General features: G+C 43.4%; 1 long non-coding RNA gene across 1 annotated transcript in view; it reads right to left on the bottom strand.

Moving 5' to 3' along the window:
- LOC118353160 (uncharacterized) overlaps window positions 1-22,084 on the bottom strand; it is a 73,534-nt gene extending 51,450 nt beyond the window's left edge. Inside the window, exons 1-2 of the long non-coding RNA XR_004811537.2 lie at window positions 22,036-22,084; window positions 21,584-21,725 (exon numbers count right to left, since the gene is read on the bottom strand). This is a non-coding gene — a long non-coding RNA (uncharacterized LOC118353160). The remainder of the gene's footprint in view (window positions 1-21,583; window positions 21,726-22,035) is intronic.
- Between the last annotated feature and the right edge of the window lie 1,039 nt (window positions 22,085-23,123).

Consider the following 23,123-nt stretch of genomic DNA (forward strand, 5'->3'; position numbering starts at 1 on the left):
ATGGTCTATGGATATAGTCTTTCTCCCTGTATTTCGAGGTCCACAGCTCAGAAGCATCTCCCACCTCCCCTCCTCCTTTAGTCCTACCTGCAGTGAATATGCAAAGACCTCCCACAGAGCCCAGAAGAAAGCCAGTGAGAGGCCAGCCATTCCCAGTGTTTTCAGTACAATTTGCTGACCGGCTTGGTCTGTGTCTTGCTGTAGGCGCAACCTATTTTATAAGGTTTGGCTCCAACCAGTCTAGAATCCGTTTTTAACCCTCAGGAAGACTGACTGACGGGACTGCTGAAAGATCTCAGAGAAGTACCACCCATGGGAGATAGATCACTCTCAAGGGTCTAGTAGTGGCCTGTTGGGAATCATCCGTCTAAATGGCTATTGGGCAACATGGACCAAAAGCAAAAAAAAGAAGATCATACCTTTTGACATGGTAATGCTGTTCTTGGAATATAATCCAAGGAAATGACACAACAGAAAAAAAATAAACCATTTGCACAAAGATAATTATAGCTTTGCTACTCACAATAGTAGGATAAAAACTGGAAACATTAATTGCAGAACAGTTAAAAGAAAGTACCATAGTAATACCTAACATTTCCTAAACCCTTAGTGTATGGCGGGCACTATGCCAAGCACTTCACTTGGATCATCTGGTTTAACCTTCACAAAAATTGTGACTTATCTGTATTATCTCCATTTTAGAGATCAAGAAACGTGTCCACGGGTCACATAGCTAGAAAATGGTAAGTGGCTATTTTATGCCCTCTGCTTAGAGTCATGACTATTTCTGGCCATGTGAAATTGGGGAAGTTCTTTTTAATTTTCCTAAACTTCAGGCCATCAGCTGTAAAATGGGAATAAGAAAAATACCAAGTGATTGACAGATTGAGTACAAAATTTGCAAATACATTAAATAAGCTTGAAAGCATTATCCAAATGAAAAGTACTTATAGCCATTCAATGATAACTCCAAATATCTCATGTGGCAGGAATCTAAACTGTATCCTATCTTTGCATGCCAGGTTGAACAGTTTGAAATTTTATCTTTTATGGAGAAGAGAATCAACATTGTTTTTCAAACCAGGGGTGTTGTAAGCAGATCTGTGTTTTAATGCTGTTTTAAGGTGCAATAATATAAAGTTATCATAGAGTGACAAAATTGGAACCTTATCTATTTCTGAACTTAAACAAGTTTTATGAGTTCTCTCTAGTAAAAGCCCTGGTCTGATTCCTTCAGACAGTGTGCAGACTGGACCTAGAAGCAACATTTTCCTTAATTCACTGACTTTCTGCAAGAAAGGAGGAATGCAAAGACCCCACAGCACACAAAGAGGTTGGTGGGGGGAGCAGTTCTGATGGCATCTGTTGAGGACGGTCCTCGCCCTTCCCTCACTAGGTGGTCATAAGGATGGTGTGAACACGTTCTGCTGGCAGTAAGGTCCTACACATGTACAAAGGCAGGTTATTATTGTCGCCGAGTCCTAGGGGCCTGGCACCACCAGATCCCAGCAATTACTCAATCGGTTCCACTGACCAGGGTCTTGCACAGTTTCACAACCCCACTGCCATCCCAGTAAGTCAAGCTGAGACAGAAGAGCCAAACAATCCAAAGCATCACCCAGATCTGGCAGTTAGCTCCTCCTTGCTCCGGAGCAAAATCAAGAGACTCAGCTCCTGAGTCACCCCTACTCATCCTTCAGCCCAGAAATAACTGAGAAGGGAGAAAGCAACTGACACTCCCTCTCCGCATCCTAGTCTTCTAGTGGATTTTCCCATCATGTTTGCAATTTGTTTTGCACTTCTCCAAGGACTTGCCCACATCCCCTGCTTTATATTCTTCAGTGTACCCCCTCATCTAACGCAGCCCAGGAGAAAGAGTGAGGGGCTTCATGTCAACCTCACAATGTTGGGATGCTGTGAGCATGAGGGGTGCCTGGGTGGCTCAGTTGGTTGGGCGGCTGCTTTCAGCTCAGGTCATGGTCTGGGGGTCCTGGCATTGAGCCCTTCCCTGCTCAGCAGGAAGCCTGCTTCTCCCTCTCCCTCTGCCCTTCCCTTACCCCAGATGGTACTTGCCCATGTTCTCTCTCTCTCAAATAAATAAATAAAATCTAAAAAGAAAAAAGAAAAAAAGAAAAGAAATGAGTAAATGAATGTTCATAGTAGTTAAATAATTTCCCAAGGTCATCAACTAATAAGTTGTTGAGCTGGGATTCAAAACAATATCTTGTTAGTTACAAAGCTCAGTCCCTTCCCATCTAGCTCTCCTAATCAATGAGGACACATCAGCCAAGATGGACGCTAAAATCTACCTGCACAAAATCTGTCTGGTGCACCACCCTCACCCCCACCCCCTCCGCCCCCACCACAGCCATGACACTATGTGGTCAACACAGAGCAGACCACAGACATGAAGGTCTGGAGTCTTCACCTTCAGAAGCCAGATGCGCCAAGCCCTCCTGCTCCACCTCTCACACACACAGACACTTCTCTATAGGAGACCATGGCCCAGGAAAGGGGTCAGCCAAGCCCTTCTGGAACACCAGCACTGGGCCAGCCTCTAGATGCCTGAGCTCTTGGGCCTGGCAGCCACTGTACCAACCACAACCCTCAGTAATTAGGAAGCAGCTCCCCACAGACCAAACTTAAGTCATGTTTCCAAAATAGCCTCCAAAATGAGAGATGAGCCTGTGCCTGCAGTGACAGCACTTGGGCCCAACTCCTCCATACAACCTCCATTTCCTCTGGGCCCCTGACAAAACTATAAAGGGGGTCTGGCAGAGGCATGGTCGTTTCCATCCAGCCATAAATGTTTAGAGCTATCCAATATATATATGCTTGATGGGAGATGAGAGGTGGTACTTTTGAGGTCCTCTTCCTGAGAAGCTCCCAGCTCAGCGACAACACAAGAAACAAAGACTGGACCAGGTACAGACCAGATGCTCTAAACTAAGTGGAGTTTATCTAGAGACTGGAAGGCTGGTTCAACATTTGAAAAGCAATCAGTGTAATTCACCATTAACTAAAGCAGAGGTAGGCAAACTATGGCCAAATCCAGCCTGTTGTCTATTTTTATAAACAGCTTTATTGAAACACGGCCAGTCATGCCCATTCATTCACATATATTATCTATGGCTGCCTTCCTGCTACAATGGCATAATTAAATACGTGTGACAGAGGAGGTACAGCCTGCAGAGTTGAAAATATTTACCATCAGCTCTTTACAGAGAAAGCTTCCCCACTCTTCCTTTAAGCCATTGGGAGAAAGACCTCTTACCCATAAAACTGCAGCAACTCTAACTCCATCTATCCTTTGCTCTACAGACCAGGTTGAGTGGCCAATAAGCATTTCAGACTATTAGCTGGAAGACCAGACCATTGCCTTCATAAGGGAAGTAGTCCAAGGGTATGACTCCTGCTCCTCTTTCCCCTGGTCCCACCCACAAGCAAAAGCCTCTGCACTCTTGAAGAATCTGGCACATGCTTTTACTGAAGATCTCATAATAAAGGCTTGGAGATAGAAAATTTTGTTCTATGTCTCCATGTTCACCTTCCCAACCCAGTCACCCCAGAAAGAAGAACCCTAGAAAGAAAGGGAAGGGAAGGGAAGGGAAGGGAAGGGAAGGGAAGGGAAGAAAAAAGAGAGAGAGACAAAGAGAAAGGTCTTAAACCAATGATCTAAGCATCCACCTTAGCAAACTAGTAAATCAAAGCAAGGAGAAGAAAAGAAATAGCACAGATAAAGTAAGGAATCAATGAAATGGAAAATGGAAAATAATAGAGAAAAAAATCAGTGAAACCAAAACCTGGTTCTTTAAAAAGATGAATAAAGTTGAATAAACCTTTAGACAGGCAGAGACCAAAAAGATACAAACTATAAATATTCGGAATGAAAAAGGAAACATCACTATAAAGACATTAAAAGGATAATAATTAAATACTATAAACAATATGTGCCCATAAATTCTATATTTTAGACAAAAGACAAATTACCCAAAAAATCACAAACTATCAAAAATCACTTAAGAAGAAACAGATAACTTAGATAGCCCTATATTTGTTAAAGAACTTAATTTGTAATTAAAAACTCTCCCAGAGGGTTACCTGGGTGACTCAGTCAGCTAAGTGTCTGCCTTCAGCTCAGGTCATGATCCCAGGATCCTGGCATCAAGCCTCACATCCACTGGGCTCCCTGCTCAGCAGGAGGTCTGCTTCTCTCTCTCCTTCTGCCCCTCTTCCCTGCTTGTGTTCTCTCTCTCTCTCTCAAATAAACAAAATCTTTTTGATAAAATTTTTTTAAAAAGAAAGCTCTCCCACTAATAAATTCCAGATTCAACTACCTTCACTGGCAAATTCTATCAAAACTTTAAGGAATAGGGATCCCTGGGTGGCGCAGCGGTTTGGCGCCTGCCTTTGGCCCAGGGCGCGATCCTGGAGACCCAGGATCGAATCCCACATCGGGCTCCCGGTGCATGGAGCCTGCTTCTCCCTCTGTCTGTGTCTCTGCCTCTCTCTCTCTCTCTCTCTCTGTGACTATCATAAATAAATTAAAGTTAAAAAAAATTAAAAAAAAAAAAACTTTAAGGAATAAAAAATAACAATCTTATATAAACTCTTTCAGAAAACAGAAGATGAGGAAACACCAAAATATGAAATACAGCTGTAAGTCTAGCAAAATGTGTTCAATATTTATATGTGAGCAACTATAAAACATTGACAGAGAAATCAAAGGAGACTTAAATAAATAAAGGAGAGATATAGCTTATATATGTATTAGAAGACCTAATATTAAGATGTCAATCCTCCCCAAACTGATCTGTAGATTCAATACCAATCAAACTGCAGCAGGATTTTATATAGATGCCAGTAAGATGATTCTGAAATATATTTGAAAGAAAAGATCTAGAAGGGCTAAAACAATTTTGAAAGGTAGAACTAAGTCAAAGGACCCATACTACCTGATTTCAAAATTTACAATGAAGCTACAACAATCAAGACAATGTGTTATTACTAAAGGATAAACACATACACCAATGGAACAGAATAGTCAGAAATAGACCCATACATATATGCTCCATTGATTTTCAACAATGATACAAAGGCAATTCAATAGGGGGCAGATAGTCTTTTCACTACAGTGCTAGAATAATTGGACATTTATATGCAAAAAAGAACCTCTACATATACATATATATATATATATATATATATATATATATATATATCCATCATGTGCAAAAAAATAACTCAGAATGGATCAGACCTATATATAAAACTGAAAACTATAAAATATTGCAAAGAAAGTATTAGAGGAAGAGGTTGGAAGATGGTAACTGAGTAGGAGGATCCTAGGCTCACCTCAACCCACAAATACAACTAGATAACTACCAAATCATCCTGAATACCCCAGAAATTGACCTGAAGACTGGCAAAACAAACTCCACAACCAAAGGTAGAGAAGAGGCCGCATTGAAAAAGGTAGGAAGTGCAGAAACATGGCCTGGGAGAGAAATGGATCATCCATTGCAGAAGAGGGAGCTATGCTCACAAAGAAGGGTGACACATAGACTAGCACATAGGGGAATACACGGGAGTGGGGTGATGAATCCTCATAGCAGTTGGCTTGGAAAATAAGAGGGGCCAAATTTTGTGAGTTCTTACAACCAGTGGAGCTTAAAGCCAGGAATTTAAAGGTCAGCAGGAATAGCTGGGATAGAGCCCAGTGAGCACTGTACTGCTTTTGGAGAAAAGGCAGGCAAACAACTCAAGGACATACAGCATGGAAACAGTGATCTGAAGAATGCCTTGGACACAGAGTAGAGAGGTTATTCACTCATCTCACAGCACAGCCCCAGAGAGGCAGCATTCAGAGAGACCCCTGCGGGAACAAAGGAACTGGCTGACACCATTTCCCTGCCCCACCCCTCAGCAAAAACACAGAGCCAGCCTCAGGAACCAGTGCAGCACTGACACTCACTACCTAACTTGTTATGCCAAGTCCCGTCTCTCTCCCCCGCAGTCTAGAAGAACCACCCTTCCCAGTCACCCTTGCCTCAGTACCAGCATAGTGGGCACCCTCCCCCAAAAGACCTGCCCAAACACCTGCCCACACTATGTCTTCTGATGCAGGAGTTTTACAGAGCCGTGGTTCCAGTGGCAGTGGGGACAGGTCTCATTTCAAACACTGACCAGAGCACACCTACTTAAAGTGTGCCATATTCAGGCGAGGGACTGTCCACAATAGGCAAAGAGAGCCTCTGCAGAGGACTGGCCTGAAGGATGAAAAATGAGGCAGCCAAGACAAAAGAGCAGAGTATATGCCACACATATTGGAGATGTTTCTGAAAGTGCCAAGCCCTGGGAAACAGGGGACACTACACAGCAGGGCATTACAGGACCTCTTCTTCATAAGGTCTTACGCTGGAGAACAGGAGACATAGCTGATTTTCCTAATATACAGAACCAGACACTGAACCTTAGACAAAATGAGAAGACAGAGAAACTAATCCCAGTGAAAGAATAGGACAAGGTCATACACAAGATCTAAGGGAAACAGATATAACAGATATAAGCCTGATATAAGCCTGATAGAGAATTTAGAGCAATAATCATAAAGATACTCATTGGACTTGAGAAAAGACAGGAAGACAGGAGTGAGACCCTTCCTTAACACAGAGATAAGGAGTAACATAGCAGAGATAAAGGACTTGACAAATAAAATGAGAAACACGCTAGATGAAATGAACAGTGGGATGGAAAAAGCAGAGGAACAAATTAGTGACCTAGAGGACAGAGTAATGGAAAGTAACCAAGCTGAACAAGAGAGAAAAGAATTATGCAAAATGAGAGTAGACTTAGAGAACTCAGTTACTCCATCAAACATAGTAACTCGTATTATAAGAGTCCCAGAAGAAGAAGAGAAAAGGGGGCAGAAAATTTATTTGGAAAAATACTAGCTGGAAATTTTTCTCTTTTTTTTAAAAATTTTATTTATTTATTTATGAGAGACACAGAGAGAGAGGCAGAGACATAAGCAGAGGGAGAAGCAGGCTCCCTGCAGGGAGCCCGGTGTGGGACTTTATCCTAGATCCCAGGATCATGACCTGAGCCGAAGGCAGACTCTCAACCACTGAGCCACCCAGGTGTCCCTGGAAATTTTTCTTTCTTTCTTTTTTATTTTTTTTATTTATGATAGTCACACACACAGAGAGAGAGGCAGAGACATAGGCAGAGGGAGAAGCAGGCTCCATGCACTGGGAGCCCGACATGGGATTCGATCCCGGGTCCCCAGGATCGTGCCCTGGACCAAAGGCAGGTGCTAAACCACTGCGCCACCCAGGGATCCCTGGGAATTTTTCTAATTTCAGGAAGGAAACAGATATCCAGATCCAGGAGGCAGAGAGAATTCCCATCAAAATCAACAAAAGAAGATCCACACCAAGACAAATTGTAATTAAACTGACAAAATATAATTATAAAGAAAAAATGTTTAAAGCAACAACACAAAAGAAGGCAGTAACTTACAAGGGAAAACCCATATGGATAGCAAGATATTTTTCAGCAGAAACTTCACAAGCCAGAGAGGAGGGGCAGGGTATATTCAATGTGATTAATGAGAAGAATCTGCAGCCAAGAATATTCCACCCAAAAAAGCTATCATTCAGAATAGGAGAGATAAAGAACTTCCTAGCCAAATAAAAATTAAAGGAGTTTATGACCATTAAAAGAGCCCTACAAGAAATATTAAAGGGGACTCACTGGGTGGAAAGGAGAAACCAAAAGTGACGGTGTAAATGTAAGAAAACACAAAACTAGTAAAAAAATGAATATTTCTGTAAAAAATCAGTCAAGGAACTCACAAAATAAAAGAACATAAAATATAAGAACATGTACCTAAAACATGGGAAGGAAAGGAGTATAGGATGGTTTCAAACCTAAACAACCAAAAAAAAAAAAAAAAACCTAAACAACCATCAACTTAACATAGATTGCAGTATGCAAAAAATGTTATATACAAACCTAATTGTAACCATCTATCAAGAACCACTAATAGATAAGCAGAGAATAAAGAGAAAGAAATCCAAATATATCAGTAAAGAAAATCAGAAAAACATAAAAGATAGAAAGACAAGAAAGGATCAGAGAAAATCTTCAGAAACAATCACAAATAATATGAGTATATACATATACGTATACTTCAAAAATTACTTTGAATGTAAATGAACTAAATGCCCCAATCAAAAGACAGAGGGTGACAGAATGGGTTAAAAAACAAGACCCTAAAAAAAAAAAAAAAAAAAAGAACAAGACCCACTGGGGCACCTGGGTGGCTCAGTAGTTGAGCATCTGCCTTTGGCTCAGGTTGTGATCCTGGGGTCCTGGGATTGAGTCCCACATCAAGCTCCCCAGAGTGAACCTGCTTCTCCCTCTGCCTATGTCTCTGCTTCTCTCTGTGTGTCTCTCATGAATAAATAAATAAAATCTTTAAAAAAAAAAGACCCATTTATATGCTGCATACAAGAGACTCATTTCAGTTCTAAAGTCACCTGCAGATTGAAAGTGAGGGGATGGAGAAATATTTATCATGCAAATGGAAATTAAAAGAAAGCCAGTAGCAATACTTATATCAGACAAAATAGACTAAAACAAAGACTGTAACAAGAGACAAAGAAGGACACTATATAATCATAAAGAGAAAAATCTGGGATGCTATATAATCATAGAGAAGATCTGGGACACCTGGGTGGCTTAAGTGGTTGAGCATCTGCTTTTGGCTCAGGGCATGATCCTGGGGTCCCGAGATTGAGTCCTGCAGGGAGCCTGCTTCTCCCTCTGCCTATGTCTCTGTCTCTCTCAATGTGTCTTTCATGAATAAATAAATAAAATATTTTTAAAAAAAGAGAGAGAGACAACAATCCAACAAGAAGGTATAACAATTGTAAATATGCCCCTCAACTTGGGACTCAATCATATAAACCAATAATAAACATAAAGGAACTCATTGACAATAACACAATAATAGTAGGGGACTTTAACATGCTACTTATGTCAATGGACAGATTATTTAAAGGGAAAATTAACAAGGAAACAATGGCATTGAACGACACACTAAAACACGGGGATTTAACATACATATCCAGAACATCCCATCCTAAAACAGCAGAATACACATTCTTTTCAAGTACACATGGGACATTCTCCAGAATAGAAGATGTATTAGCCCACAAAACAAGCCTCAACAAATTCAAGAAGATCAAAGTCATACCATGCATCTTTTCTGACCACAATGCTATGAAACTTGAAGTCAATCACAAGAAAAAATTTGGAAAGACCACACATATATGGAAACTAAATAACATGCTACTATACAATGAATGAAACAACCAGAAAATAAAAGAAAAAACTAAAAAGTACACAGAAACCATGGAAATGAAATGGACACAATGGTTCAAGACCTTTAGGATGTTAGCAAAAGCAGTTCCAAGAGGGAAGTATATAGTAATACAGGCCTTCCTCAAGAAGCAAGAAAAATCTCAAATAAACAACCTAACCTTACACCTAAAGGAGCTAGAAACAAACAAACCTAATACCAGCAGAAGGAAGGAAATAATTTAGAAAGATTAGAGCAGATATCAATGATTTAGAAACTACAAAAACAATAGAACAGATCAGTAAAACCAGGAGCTGGTTCTTTCAAAAAAATCTATAAAATTGGGGTGGCCCTGGTGGCACAGCAGTTTAGTGCCGCCTGCAGCCCAGGGTGTGATCCTGGAGACCCGGGATCGAGTCCCACATCGGGCTCCTTGCATGGAGCCTGCTTCTCCCTCTGCCTGTGTCTCTGCCTCTCTCTCTCTCTCTCTCTCTCTCTCTCTGTCTCTCATGAATAAATAAATGAAATCTTTTTAAAAAAATCTATAAAATTGATAAATCTCCAGCCAGACTTAACAAGAAAAAGAGAAAGAACTCAAATAAATAAAATAAAAAATCAGAGAGGAGAAATAACAGCCAACATCAAAGAACTACAAACACTTATAAGAGAATATTATGAAAAACTATACGCCAACAAATTGGACAAGTAATAAGAAATGGAAAAAGTCCTAGAAACATATAAACTACCAAAACTGAAACAGGAAGAAATAGAAAATTTGAACAGACTGATAACCAACAAAGAAATTGAATCAGTAATCAAGAAACTTCCAACAAACAAAAGTCTAAGGCCAGATGGCTTCATAGGAGAATTCTAACAGACATTTAAAGAAGAGTAAATACCTATTCTTCTCAAACTATTCTAAAAAAAAAAACGGAAGAGGAAGGAAAATTCATCCTATGAGGCCTGCATTAGTCTGATATCAGAACCTGATAAAGACGCCATAAAAATGGGAAACTGCAAGACAATATCTTTCATGAACATAGATGCAAAAATCCTCAACAAAATACGAGCAAATTGAATTCTGTAATGCATTAAAATAATCATTCACCACAATCAAGTGCAATTTATTCTGGGGATGCAAGGGTGGTTCAATATTCACAAATCAATCAACATGATACATCATATCAATAGGAGAAAGATAAGAAACATGACCATTTCAATGGACACAGAAAAAGTATTTGACAAAGTACAACATCCATTCACAATAAAAGCCCTCAAGAAGTAGGTTTAGAGAAAACATACCTCAACATAATAAAGGCCATATATGAAAAATCCACAGCTAACATCATCCCTAATGGGAAAAACTGAGAGCTTCCCCCTAATGTCAAGAACAAAACAAGGATGTCCACTCTCACCACTTCTATTCAATGTAGTACTGGAAGTCCAAGCCAAAGCAATCAGACAACACAAAGAAATAAAAGGCATCCAAATCAGTAAGGAAGAAGTAAAACTTTCACTATTTGCAGGTGACATGATAATATATATATATATATATATATATATATATATATACATACACACACACACATATACACACACACAGGAAACCCTAAAGACTCTAAAAAAATTTGCTAGAACTAATAAATGAATTCAGTAAAGCTGCAGGATACAAAATCAACGCACAGAAATGTACTGCATTTCTATACACCAATAATGAAGCAGCAAAAGAAATTAAGAAGCGAATTCTATTTACAATTTCACCAAAACCAATAAAATATCTAGGACTAAACTTAAAGAGGTGAAAGACTTGTACTCTGAAAACTATAAAACGCCGATGAAAGAAATTCAAGACGACACAAAGAAATGGAAACACATCCCATTCTCGTGGATTGGAAGAACAAATATTGTTAAAATGTCTACTACCCAAAGCAATTACATATTTAATGCAATCCCTATCAAAATCCCAGCAGCATTTTTCACTGAACTAGAAAAAACAATCCTAAAATGTGTATAGAACCACAAGACCACAAATAGCCAAAGCAATCTTGAAAAAGAAAAGGAGGGACACCTGGGTTACTCAGTGGTTGAGCGTCTGCCTTTGGCTCAGGGCGTGGTCCCGGGATCCCGGGATTGAGTCCCACATCGGGCTCACTGCATGGAGCCTGCTTCTCCCTCTGCCTGTTTTCTCTGCCTCTCTGTCTCTCATGAATAAAATATTTTTAAAAAGAAAAAGAAAAACAAAACTGGAGGCATCACAATTTTGGACTTAAAGTTACATTGCAAAGTTGTAGTAATCAAAACAGTATGTACCTGGCACCAAAATAGACACATATATCAACGCAACAGAATAGAAAACCCAGAAATGGGCCCACAACTATATGGTCACCTAATCTTCAACAAAGCAGGAAAGAATATCCAATGGAAAAAAGTCTTTTCAACAAAAGGTGTTAGAAAAAAAAAAAACAAATACAAAAACAAAAGGTGTTAGGAAAACTGGACAGCAACAAACGAAAGAAACTGAACCATTTTCTTTCTCATACACAAGAATAAATTCAAAATGGATTAAAAACCTAAATGTTAGATGTGAAACCATAAAAATCCTAGAACAGAGCACAGGCAATAACTTCTTTGACATCAGCCACAACTTCTAAATAGACATCTCTCCTGAAGTAAGGGAAACAAAGGCAAAAATAAACTATTGGGACTTCATCAAAATAAAAAGTTTCTGCACAGTGAAGAAAACAATCAATAAAACTAAAAGGCAACCTCCAGAATGTGAGAAGGTATCTGCAAATGATATATTCAATAAAGGGTTAGTATGCAAGATATATAAAGAATTTATAAAACTAAACACCCAGAAAACAAATTTTAAAATTCCAGAGGACATCAACAGATATTTCTCCAAAGAAGACATCCAGATGGCCAAAAGACACATAAAAAGATACTCAACATCACTCGTCATCAGGGAAATGCAAATCAAAACTACAACGAGGGATCACCTTACACCTGTCAGGATGGCTAAAATCAACAACACAAGAAATAACAGGTATTGGTGAGGATGTGAAGAAAAAGGAACACTTGTGCACAGCTGGTAGGAAAGCAAACTGGTGCAGTCACTGTAGAAAACAGCATAAAGGTTCCTCAAAAAGCTAAAAATAGAATTACCTTATGATCCAGTAATCACACTACTGGGTATTTACCCAAGAAACACAAAAACACTAAGTCAAAGGGATACGTGCACCCCTATGTTGATAGCAGCATTGTTTACAATAGCCAAGATATGGAAGTAGCTCAAATGACCATTGATTGATGAATGGATAAAGAAGACATGGTATATATACAATGTCTATATTATTGTTCAGCCATAAAAATGAACGAAATCTTGCCATTTGCAACAACATGTATGAAGCTAGAGAACATAATACTAAGGGAAATAAGTCAGTCAGAAAGATAAATACCATATGATTTCACTCATATGTGGAATTTAAGAAACAAAACAAAGGGAAAAGAGAGAGAGAGAGAGACAAACCAAGAAACAGACACTTAACTATAGAGAACAAACTGATGGTTACCAGAGGGGAGGAGAATGGGGGGATGGCTGACATAGGTAATGGGGATGAAGGAGTGCACTTGTCACGATGAGCACTGGGTGATGCATAGAATTGTCAAATCACTATATTGTACACCTGAAACTAATATAACACTGCATGTTACCTAACTGAAATTAAAATAAAAACTTAAAGTTTTGGACAAAATCTTAATGACCTTGTATTAGGTAAACAGATCTCAGATACAACACCAAGAGAATACATCTTTAAAAACTGATGTTGGGATCCCTGGGTGGCGCAGCAGTTTGGTGCCTGCCTTTGGCCCAGGGCGCGATCCTGGAGATCCGGGATCGAATCCCACGTCGGGCTCCCGGTGCATGGAGCCTGCTTCTCCCTCTGCCTGTGTCTCTGCCTCTCTCTCTCTCTCACTGTGTGCCTATCATGAATAAATAAAAATTTTAAAAAACTGATGTTAAAAAAATAATAAAAATAAATAAAAATAAAAATTGATGTTAGACTCATTAAAATTAAAATCTGCTCTGCAATAATAGTCACTGTTAAGAGAGTGAAAAGACAAGCCATAGACAGTCAGAAAATATTTGCCAAACTGGTACCTGATAAAAGACTCATGTTCAGAATATAAAAGAAATATAGATATAGGTCTCAAATCTCAACCATAAGGAAACAATCCAACAAAACCCAGGCAAAAGGTTTAAACAGATACTTCACCAAAGAAGATACATAGATAGCAAACAAGGCAAATAACAAAGATGCTCGACATCATTAGTCATTAAGGAAATGCAAATTAAAACCACAATGATAAGGCTATACGTATTAGAATATCTAAAAATTTTAAATCTGACAAATACTAAGTGCTGACAAGGATGTAGAAAACTATAACCCCCGAACATTGCTAATGGGAATGCATAATGGTACAGCCACTTTGGAAAACAGCTTGATATGTTATTGTAATACACTTACCGTACGTACTACCAGCAATGAAATGAAAATCTATGTTCACATAAAAACCTGTATACTAATATTTATAGTGAGTTATTCATTATCACCCCAGACTGGAAACAACCCAAATGTCCTTCAGTTGGTGAATAAATACCTTGTGGTACATCCACACAATGAAATAAAACTCAACAAAAAGGGGCAACCTTACCGAACACCCAACAGTGTGGATGAACCTCAAACACGTGGTGCTAAGTAAAAAAAGGCAAACTAAAAAGGCTGCATATCCTATGACTCCATTTACATGACATTCCCGAAAAAAGGCAAAACCATAGAGATAGAAAACAGGTCAGTGGCTCCTAAGGTCTTTTAGGAGAGGAAGACCTGACTACAAAGTACATGAGGCAATCTTCTGGGAAATCGAATCCTGCATCTTGATTGTGGTGGTGCTTATAGGACTATATATGCTGTCAAAACTCATAACTGTATACCAAAATAAAATAGGTGGGTTTTATTGCATGTAAATTATACCTCAATTTTTTTAAAGTGAGAAAGAAAAAAAAAGTGTCTAAAAAGGATTCCATCATGAGGCAGTGTTGAAAAGAAAAGCTATTGTGAATCTAAAACAACACCCGCCCCTTGTCAAGCAATGGAATCAAATGGCAGCAAGAACTGCCAAATTTATCAGAATATAGACTTTTCAAAGCTAGAAAAATTTGGTATTACTGACTCATGTGCAACACATGATCAGTTGGGTACTGAACAATAATTTTTTCAAAGCTTCTGGTTAACTTTCAGAAGATATTTGACTTTTAGCAACATTATTTACTTCTAGAAAAACCCGAACTGTAAGTTTGACCTAAAGAAAACATAGATAAAACTCTGGTATTATTTAACTTCCCTCGGAATTATTCTGTTAACCCTAAAAGGGCTTAAGATGTCAGAATCAGGGTCACATACAAAACTGGCCAAGGACAGCAAAGACAATAATTATGGTTCTCACTTATGCCCATAAATGCAATAAACCCAATAAGATATTAGAAAATCAAAGCCCAACGGGGTATTTTTTTTTTAATTATACATATACATCATGACCAAACATTTACCTAAGAACTTATCCCAGGAATTCAAGGCGGAGTGAACATTCAAAACTCAAGAGCACAAATTAGGAAAAAACAGTATTTCGTTTTGAAAACATGTGTAACTGTCATAGACAAACACAATTCAGAAGGATCTCAGTATTTTGATTGCGATAATGATGAGGAAAGTGGCATATAATTTTACGAATAAAGGCATACTGTAATTTAGAAAATTTTCTAAAATTGTGTATATTAAAGGAAATGCTTTATCCCTAAGAAACTATGGAGTGATATGAATCTTACAGCCTAAAGTAACTTGGAATCAAGAAAATATGCAGTGTCATCTTTGACCACACAGCGATTATCTTTCTCTTCCTCATTAGCTAGCCTGTGTTGATTTCTGTTAATTTTAACAATCCTTCCTCATACACAAATCACAGAAATAATCGCATAATGAAAAATCCACCAAAATGGATTCCCAAATCTGGTTGACACAAGAAACACCTGGGGAGCTCTGGAAAAACAGAGATTCCCTGACCCCACCCAGGTAATCTGGGCTGGCTACACGGGAGGCACGCATTATTTTACTAACAAGGCTCCCACTGGGACTTTGTTATCAGCTAGTTCTGGAACCAACACCAGGAGAAAATAGAGGCATTAGGCACGTCCTTCCTTTGAAGTTTCTTCAATGTAGTTATAGATCTAAACTTTTACCATAAAAATAAATAAATAAATAAAAGATTAAAAAAAACATTCCAAAATAATAAACGATTCGTCACCACCAAAAGAATTTTGCAGGAACTCATTGCTACAGAAGTTCGAACAACGAAAAGAATTTGAAGCTGAAGAGGTCAGAGCCAGCCTCCATGTTGGGGCAGTGCCTGACAGGTATTGGGAATTTAATTAATTCCCTGAATAAATGTTTAAGGATAGAAGGACGTGTTAGTCAAAGAGCCGAGTGAAGAATATTCCAGGAGAAGATAAACTCAGGAGGAAAGTGTATACATTAGGTTCAAGGACAATAAGTTAAAGGATCTCTCTGGTGTGGGAGTCAGATTATAGAGGCCCTTGATTTTCAGGGTAAGGTTGTCCTGTGAGAAGCAGGGACCCGCTGAAGGTTTCTTTTTCTTTTTCTTTTTCTTTTTTTAATTTTTTTTTTCCACCAAAGGTTTCTGAAGGTGGAGTGAGGCAGTCAGTCTGGACTTTGACAAAGCTGGGGCGCCTGGGTGGCTCAGTCCGTTAAGTGTCTGCCTTCTGCTCAGGTCATGATCCTGGGGTCCTGGGATCCAGTCCCACATTGGGCTCCCTGCTCAGCAGGGAGTCTGCTTCTCCCTCTACTCATATTTTCTCTCCCCCTCTCTCTCTCTCATGAATAAATATAATCTTTAAAAAAAAAAAAGATTAACAAAGTTACCAAGTGTAAGATGTATTTGTGCCACAGAGAGGCTCTGGTAATACTCTAAGCATGCACTAGCAAAGGCCTGGTTAGGAGCAATAGCAATACCCAAGTAAAACCAAGGGATCCTCTGCCTAGGATAACCAGAGAGCCCACCGGAGGAGGGACTGAGCTGCTGAAGTCATCTCATCTGTGACCAGCAGGAGCCCTACGTGGCTGTCCCATCACAACAAAAGGTCTAAGAACTCCCTGAAACACCACTGGTTGGAAGGCGATGGGGTAAAGTTAGTAGCGGTTGCATTAATTACACCATGCCTACTGTGAAGACAGAAGCTTCTGGTAGCAGTGAGAGGCACAGGGTGAGCGCTGTGTTTCTCCAGGCACTCTGACACAACCGGTTGCCTCTCCATTTATACATTCATTTCCTCAAGGTTAGCAACCAAGCGGCTACAGAAATGGTCGCTCTGCTGACCCTAATATGGATATATCGAATGGGAACTTACCCTGGATAATGGGCAAGGGTAGGGCTAGGTCCACCGTAGGCGCGTTCTTTTTTTTTTTTTTTTTTTTTTGGGGGGGGTGTAGGCGCGTTCTATGACTAGGCTTAGCACTCAGCTGGAAACATGCATAAAGTTCAGGAGAGAAATTAGGATGGTTATACCTAACCACGAAGAAGAGATAACCGCCAAAGGTGGGTAGAGGAGTAGAAAGTGCCCTCTTGCAGAACAGCAGTGGGAAGTCCCTTAGAATCTTTTGCTGAGCATTTCAATTCAGCCCATTAGCAAGTCCTAGAGTAAAGAAGGCGGCCTTCCAGCCTCTGGAGGACCAGGTGGAGATGATGGAACCAAATTGCATCTAACCTCTGGCCTAGGTCAGGCCCTCCCACCGCATCACCCATCACCATTGGAGTAGGGTGATAAGAACTCTGGCTGCTTCCGGTTCCGCCACCCAATTGCTTGGCCTCAGTATGATGCAGGTGTCAGGTGGACCGGTCTCCTCCAGCCCTAATGCCTGCCATTCCAGAACCAGGAAATGAGCTACAATAAATGAAGCATGAGAAAAGAACATAAAGCCCTGGCAACCCAAAAGTCTTCCATGGGTCTGGCTGTGGATTTGCTTCTCATTATTTTTGATCCAGGGTAAAATTAAAACAAAATTTTTCCAAGAATATTCTGGGCAGCAGAGGGAAAAACAAGCCTGGAATGAAAACCATCCCCCAAATAAATCTCAGAACAAGCAGGCCTGCATGGTTGAGAGCTCACCGCAGGGTCAAAGGTGTTGCTTCAGGGTCCAACAAAGGAGGAGTTGGAGCTTTTGGACACTAGAGCCAAGTGTTCCCACCTTCCCCTCTGCTGGTCAGTACCCGCCTCCCTTCGGGGTCCTGACCCCTGGAGTCATGCCCACCCTCCTTTCTCCTCATCTTTGAGGCCTTTTCACTCTGGCTCTGAATATTTGGCCACCCTTAAATTCCCCTGAGTCTGTGCACAGAACTTGTCTCTGTTTTCTAATTTTTCATAAATATTAGCCTTTCCCCCCACATAGACTCGAAGTCTCTTGGGGGTACTACCTTTGTTTCATAAACTTCCACAGGGCCAGATGGAGGGTAGGTCTGTAATTAATGTTTGTTGGCTGAGGAACAGGCCATTCTACAGACAAAAAGAATACCACTCTATGTATGGTAATAGTTACTCCTTCTGTGCCTCTTATATTCATACATTCATTTAATTTTTCTAACCACCCTTGTCCTCAGATGAGGAAACTGAAGGCACTCACAGAGGCTAAATACCATGCCCAAGAATCAGAGCCAGCGAGTGAGCCAGAGGGCTCTGAACCCAAGTTTAACACCAAAGATCACATAATACCCTCGTGCTGCTACCTCCTGCCAGAAATCTGAAGGAGAGCTTCTCTGTACTTGACATCTCAGTCTCTGAAAACAAAATAAGTAAGTAAATATATAAATGGCATCCTCAACTATGAAAACCCATAACTGTAGTTTTTTGGTTCCCAAAAGACTATGAAGATCCTAGATTAACAAATCAGCATCAGATCCGAGGGCCCAGAGTGGAGAAGGGGGTAAAGAGGCAGATATAAAAGAAAGGGAAAGCTCTCTTCATTGCTGTTGTGTCCAGAGGGCTCTGCACTCAGGACCCAAGAGGAGAAGAGGGGAAGGGAGGAAGGGGACAGAAGTACCAACGCTGGGGGGATAGAGACAGTGGTGGGGAATTCAAAAAGTTGGATCTATACAGATATTGCCACAGTTCCTTAGTGGGGTGCCCGTTGTGAGTATTCACCCTCAGACACCAAGGGACAGTGTGCAGGAGGACAATGAAAATAGGGTGGTGCGAGCATCTGGAAATGCAGCCTTATCCCCAAGAGCTGCAAACAGGGAGCAGTTCTTACTGGCCCTCTTCCTGCCCCAGCCCCCCTGGCCTGGCTTTCATCTCACAGGGTCTATGGCCCTGGCACACCAGGCGGCACATACAGGGCAGGAAGGACACACCTGCAGGTGTGTAGTGACAAACGCCGAGGTCTCCTCACCTTGAGATTGTAAGAATTGCACTTGCTTACCATTTTGGCTTAAAATGAATAGAAAAATAGGAAGTCAAAACTCGATGGAGAGCTAGGCAGTCAGCTGCAGAATGGCGCAGGTGGGAGAGGCGAGTGGCTGGCTCCGCAGACCCCGGCCCGGCACATTCACCTTCTGTGCTTGTGGGGCAAGAGGATGGGGAGTGAGGGGAAAGGGGCGGAAGCCACATGGCAGGGGAACCATCCCAGTGACACATGAGATATCCCCATTCTGGATTACTTCTGGATGGTTTCTTCATTGCGAGCCCACATGCCACCCAGGTGTCCACCTGCACATTTCCCCTGCAAATGGTCCTCTCCAGCGTTCTCTGGGTGTCCCCTCTATAGGTCAGAGGAAGATGACGTAATAGTCAAGATTGGCAAAGACTATGGCTTCTGTGGGAAAAGTCACTTTCTGAGGCTTGTTCTCTAAATTTTACTACATTTACAGAAACGATAGGTAGGAAGCTTTTAAAAATGAACGATTTTCCAACCTGTGCGTGTTGGTTTGAATTGGGGGAAGTACAGTTGGGCTTCTAAGTGGCCTTGGTGTTAATTTCCAGAATACCAAGAAGTGTTGTTCCCAGAAAGATACTGAATAAAACTCCACATGTTTGTGAGTTATCTGGATCCCTACCTGCATTCTGAGCCTCTTAAAAAGCAAAGAGAGAGAGGGATCCCTGGGTGGCGCAGCGGTTTGGCGCCTGCCTTTAGCCCAGGGCGCAATCCTGGAGACCCGGGATTGAATCCCACGTCGGGCTCCTGGTGTATGGAGTCTGCTTCTCCCTCTGCCTGTGTCTCTGCCTCTCTCTCTCTCTCTCTGTGACTATCATAAATAAATAAAAATCAAAAAAATAAAAAAAAAGCAAAGAGAGAGAGAGAAAAAAAAAAACCCAACTAGTTTTAGACTCTAGATTCATATTTTGGGGGGAAAGGCAAGGGGTCTTGCAGACACTGAATACATGATGACCCCAGTGTTCATAATCTATTCCTTTGAGGCTGGCAAAAACAAACAAACAAACAAACAACAACAAAAACCCAGCCAAGATCAAGACTCCTCCCCCATCTTTGGCACTGCAAGACCCCTTAGTTAGCATCATCTGCCACCAGCTTCATCTTCTGACAAGCCTTCCCAGCAGACTCCCCTGGAACTGCCAGCTAGGGGCCCCTGCCTTGCAGCGAATGTACTTCTGTGTCTACCAAGCTTCAGGCAGCAGCAGGTGGACCCACATGACCCTGACCTTATCAGTTGCACCAGGAACTTCCCAAGGGTCTAGGGTGCTCTATACATATCCCCCGGGGCAAACAGTCTATTGCTGAGGGGGTCAGCAAATCTCACACAAAGAAATACTACAAAGCCCCAGCCAGCAACCCCCTCAGGTAGCCAGTTATTGCACAAAAGATACCAAATGAGAAAGGATGGACCAGCACAAACCCCTCACCACTGTAGGGTGGTTCTCCAGGCTGATGCCTAGTGGCGTGTGAAGACCAGCATTGTTTCATATTATCAGTAAATGGGGAAAAGACATGTACACCCCAGTGAAAAGGGTCTTGCACGAGTCCCCCAGAGTACCCACTACTCAATCAGCATCCAGTGTCCAGTCACTCCCCACCTAGAGCCAACTCCCCAGGGCTCAAGACCCTTGGCCCACTGAGGGTGGGAGACAAAGGGGGAAGCCTCACTCTGGGCAACGGGAGGGAACACACTATGGTGGCCTAGGGCACTATGGTGCCACAGCATCACCCTCCACAGTCCCTGCAGTGTGAGGAAGAGACAAAGTCGGACTCACAGAAGAGAGAAGGGAAGGAGGTCAAGAATTTAAGGGAAAGAAAAAGAGAGCAGGAAAAGAAAGTGATGAAAACCAAAACTTTATTTTGCTAGAACTCAAAATGCCCTTTAGGGACCCAACAAGGTTACAGGAAGCACCTACAGTTCCCCCAGGGACTTGTATTGTGGATATCTGAGGCTTTGAAGTGTCAAGGGTTCCCCCAAATGGTCCTCTCCAGCCGTCCCATTTGGAGATAATTTATTGACAAGCTATTCACTTTGACATAAAGGAATCCACTAAGCCAGGGAAGAACCCATGGCCCCACTTGCAAAGGGGGATTTCGCTCTAGGGCAGGCACCTAAAGGCTGGGGTGCCTGGGGTGAGATGGGGACATTGCACATAATCTGCTCTTTGCACCTGGAGAGAGGAGGGATGGTGAAAAACAGCGGCCTGGAGGCTGGCACCATGCCCACTTCCCAAGTGTAACCCCCCAACCCCCAACCCCGACCCCAGTGCAGTTCCCTGAATTGCACTCTAGGCCCCCAAGGCCTGGGTCTTTCTCCTTCAGGTTATCATATACAGGGTGCTGCTCCCAACCAGACACCTCGCAGAAAACCTGTCCCCATCACTCCACCTCCCCACCTACAGTGCCCCCCTAACAACTCAGTCCTTCGGGTCTTGAGGGGTGTTAGGAGCCACAAGTTCCCAGGAAGAGTCTCCACCTCAACCGCAGGAGCTAACGCATCCCGGGGATTCGTTACCCCAAACTTTCGGTGAGCAAGGACCCCTCAACCACAGAAGCTCGGCGGGAGGGGCCCGCGGAAGGAGCTGCAAGGCCCCCGACCGCGCCCTGGGGACCCAGTGGCCGCCCCCCGCCCCCCCCCCCCCCCCCGCGGGCGGACCTTCCAGACTCCGGGCTGGGAAGACCTTCCCGCGGCGCTCAGTCCTCCTGCGAAGGGCTCGGACCGGACCGGACCGGGAGGGGCCCACCTGTCTTCCTCGAGGGCTTCCGCGATGAGCACCCGGTCGGGACAGCCGGCTCACCTGAGGTCCCCAAAAGAGAAGTGCTGGCTGCGTCGTTCCCTTGCGCCGCCCCCACCACCCCATCCCTCCCCCACCTCCCCCATCCCCATCCCTCTCCCGCCCCCACCCCAGTCCCTCCCCCACCTCCCCCATCCCCATCCCTCCCCCACCACCCCCGTCCCTCCCCCCATCCCCATCCCTCCCCCGCCCCCTCTCCTACACCCCCCTCCCCTCCACCTGGGGAGCCGGGGTCCCTCGCCCCGACCCCCACCCTCTCCGAGGGACTCCCGGGGGCCGCGCCGGGACAAAAGCGCGGGGCGCGCTCACTCACCGGCGCGGCGAAGGCGGCGGCGGAGCCGGGGCACCGCGCTCGGCGGGGCGGGGGCGGGGCGGGGGCGGGGTCGGGGCTCGCGGGGCGGCCGAGCGGGCGGGGAGCGGGGAGCGGGGAGCGGGCGGGGAGCGAGCGCGGCGGCGGGGAGCGCGGAGCTCGCTCGGACCCCTCGGACGCCGGCGGCGGCTCGCACGCGCTCGTTTGCATGTCGTTTGCATGTCGTTTGCATGTCGTTTGCATGTCATCTGCATGGCATCTGCATGTCGTCCGCAGAGCGCTCGCGGAGTGGACCCGAGGCCGCCCCGCCACGCCCACCGGCGCCCGCCGCCCGGCCCGGGACAAAGGGGGTCGCTCGCGGGACTCGGCCGCGGCCGTGGGGGAGCCACGCGCCGGGCCGCTGCCGCCCGCCGGGGACACACTTGTGGTCCTCGGGGCCTCGGGGCCAGTCGCGCCGAACACGGAGTCCGCCCGCTTCCAGGGTTAGGAGGAGTTGGGCGCAGCTCGGTTCCGTCGGCGAAGAAATAGGGGAAACGAGCTCTTACACCTGCGGGTTCTGGGGCTGGGAACACCGCCCTTCTCTAGCTGCAGAACGGGGCAGGTGACTTCGGACCCGGTACTTGGTTTTCCCACCTCTAAAATGGGTTGACCTAAGTGCCTCATAGGAATGCGAGGTTTCAGCGGCTAACGAACTCTCAGGGAAGAGACAGTTACTGTTAAACATATAGTCACTGTTACCTTTTTTTTTTTTATCTCCAAGATTTTTATTAGAGAGCGCAGGTGCACACAAGCAGGGGGAGAGGCAGAGGGAGAGGGAGAATCGCAAACAGGTTCCACACTCTGCAAGGAACCCAGCTTGGGGCTGATTCCCAAGACCCTAAGATCAGGACCTGAGCTGAAATCAGGAGTTAAAGCCCCGGCAGCCCGAGTGGCTCGGCGGTTTAGCGCCACCTTCAGCTCAGGGCGTGACCCTGGAGACCCGGGGTCCCACGTCGAGGTCCCTGCGTGGAGCCTGCTCCTCCCTCTGCCTGTGTCTCTGCCCCTCTCTCTCTCTCTCTCTCATGAATAATAAAATCTTAAAAAAAAAAAAA

Source organism: Canis lupus, chromosome 33 (assembly GCF_003254725.2).
Source record: "Canis lupus dingo isolate Sandy chromosome 33, ASM325472v2, whole genome shotgun sequence".
Taxonomy (NCBI): Eukaryota; Metazoa; Chordata; class Mammalia; order Carnivora; family Canidae; genus Canis; species Canis lupus.